Consider the following 3102-nt stretch of genomic DNA (forward strand, 5'->3'; position numbering starts at 1 on the left):
ATATATATATATATATATATATATACACACACACACACACATACATACATACATACATACATACATACATACACACACATACACATCATCATCATCATAATTTAATGTCCGCTTCCCATGCTGGCATGGATCAGACGGTTTGACTGGGTAAGCTGGAGGGTTGCACCAAGTTCCAGTCTGGTTTGGCAGGGTTTCTATGGCTGGATGCCCATCCGAACACCAACACTCTGAAAGTGTAAGGGGTACTTTTTACTTGCCACCGGCACAGGTGCCATTTACATGACACAAGCAATGGCCACAACTACGATTCCATGGGTGCCATTTGCATGATACTGGCAACAGCTATGACTAGGATTTTACTTGGCTTGGTAAGTCTTCTCAAGCACAGCACATTGCAAAAGGTTTCAGTCATTTGTCCATTGTCTCCGTGAGGCCATACATTTGAAGATCATGCTACCAGCAATGACCACGATTACAATTTCATGGGTGCCATTCACATGACACTAGCAACGGCCGCAAGTATGATTTCACTTGGCTTGATGAGTCTTCTAAAGCACAGCATAACACTAAAGGTCTCAGTCACTTATCATCACCTTTGTTAGGCCCAACATTTGTAGATCATGCTTCACCATCTCATGTGTATACACACACACATATCATCATCATCATCATCGTTTAACGTCCGCCTTCCATGCTAGCATGGGTTGGACGATTTGACTGAGGACTGGTGAAACCGGATGGCAACACCAGGCTCCAATCTAATTTGGCAGAGTTTCTACAGCTGGATGCCCTTCCTAACGCCAACCACTCCGAGAGTGTAGTGGGTGCTTTTACGTGCCACCGGCACGAAGGCCAGTCACACGGTACTGGCAACAGCCATGCTCAAAATGGTGTGGAATGAAAACGAGGCTCTGGATTGAAAACGAGGCTCAGGAATGAAAACGAGGCTCTGGAATGAAAACGAGGCTCTGGATTGAAAACGAGGCTCTGGAATGAAAACGAGGCTCTGGATTGAAAACTTGGCTCTGGAATGTGCGGTTGATATATATTTTATTCGAAATGTACAGTATTATATATTCATTACAGCCAATCTTAACCAATCAGTTTCACACTAGGGATTCAATGGAGTGTTAGGTAACAGTCCAGTTATGTAACCCCATGCTCATCAGAAGTAGCCATCTGGAATGAAATACGGCGAGTGCTCTCTATCGTTGTAAGTGAATAAACACATCTGGTTTGTGGTTGCTATGAGAAAGATGATGAAATGAGATGAGTAGGGGATTGAGTTAAGAGCTATGTTCCTTGATACCAAAACATTGCCACTGGGGTAGTAATGTTGTAAGTCAGTAAGAGTTTCCGGGAAATGTGGGTGTCCTTAAGGTTGATGTTCTTGTGGAAATGGAATTTGTGTAGTGGTACTATATGTATAACATTTGCAGGGAGTGTGAGCATAAACACACACACACACACACTCATGTATGTGGTCTGATCAATAAGTATCTGGACTATTACTATAGTAAAGAAACTAAAGCATGGAGAGTGAAGCTACTTGGCACAGATTGACCTTGAATTCTGCTGTGCATGCACACTAAGTTTTAATGTTTCTAACTCACTTCCACTGTTTACAGCAGTGCTTGGAAAGAAGGTGTGTAGCATGTGATCATTGCATTGACCATGACAGAGAAAGTTGAGCAGAGAATCTGCAACAAATTTTGCCAAAAGCTTAGCAATACCTGCTCAGAGGGCTATGCAAAGTTTTTAAAAAGTTTTCATTGTTCTCAACACAATCAAGATCTTGTGCAACTGAAACCAGTGTGTCATTTTGGTCAGCCGAAAGCAGTTTTTGGCACAAACTTGTCAAGCATATGTCACATACCTAAATCTGCAGTGCTAATGGACTGAACTGAACTGTAACTAATCTGCACATCCTCTGATAACTCACGGATGGTGATTCAACAATTTCCCCTCACGGCTGCACACACATCTGTGATGTTTTTCTCAGTTCTGCTGGTGGCAGATCTCCCAAAATGTCAATATCAATATTATTTTGGCCATCTTGGAAATGTCTAAACCACTCATACACTTGTATATGGATCATACACTTTCTGCAACTTTGTGTAGGCTTCTGAGCAGGTATCGCCATGACAACTTTCTCTGTCATGGTCAATGCGACAATCACGTGCTGTACATCTTCCTTCCAAGCACTGTTGTAAACAGTGGAAGTGAGCTAGAATGTTTAAACTTAGTGCACACGCTCAGCAGAGTTCAAGATCAATCTTTGACAAGCAGCTTCACTCTGTGGGCATTAGTTTTGTTACTATGGTAACAATCCGAATACTTATTGATCAGACCTTGTGTGTGTGTGTATATATATATATATATATATATATATATATATATATATATATATATATATATATATATATATATATACACACCGTATTTGCTGGTGTATCAACCGCACTTTTTTTCTGGCAGGAAAATCCAGGAAAATGAGGTGCGGTTTATACACTGGTACAAGGAAAAGTCGGTCTAAAACCCCAAAATTATTTCATGTAATTATCCAAGATTCACATGGTACCAGCTCCCCTTACAATTCTTGCCATTAAAACTAGTACAAAAAATCTGTTTAAATATTCTTATTTCAGTGTCATCGTCCATTTTGTTCATCATACGCTCTTATAACATTATGCATTTCAAGCCAGTGTGCACTGGTGTCGTCTCAATCTCAGCTTCTGCTTTGATGGTGCTGCAGCCCTGTAGAAGCAGGATGTGTGCTAGTAGAAAAGTAGTGAGAATTTCTGTAAAGCCTTACCTTTTGTCCAACAAATGCACTATAATTGACAGCTGATCGCAATTTCCACTCACCCTCTGATTTACCACGAATCACCTACAAGTTCGGTAATTCCCAGGTCTACAACGTAAACAATTGTTGTTTGGTGACCCAGATGTTTGACTTATCTTGCAACATAGGAAAATGAGAGAGGGAGAGCTGTGCTTTATTCTTGAATGTGATTGATAAAATGCATTTATTGGGTAACAAGTAAATTAAAATGGAATATGAAAAATTATTTCATATGGGGGGGGGGGGCATAAGTGCAT

General features: G+C 40.6%; 1 protein-coding gene across 1 annotated transcript in view; it reads left to right on the forward strand.

Annotated features, from left to right (window-relative positions):
• The window catches only part of LOC106882356 (ubiquitin-like modifier-activating enzyme 6), a 295927-nt gene that overhangs the window by 176412 nt on the left and 116413 nt on the right, over positions 1-3102 (forward strand). The window lies entirely within an intron of this gene.

The sequence above is a fragment of the Octopus bimaculoides genome, chromosome 10 (assembly GCF_001194135.2).
Source record: "Octopus bimaculoides isolate UCB-OBI-ISO-001 chromosome 10, ASM119413v2, whole genome shotgun sequence".
NCBI classification, from domain to species: Eukaryota; Metazoa; Mollusca; class Cephalopoda; order Octopoda; family Octopodidae; genus Octopus; species Octopus bimaculoides.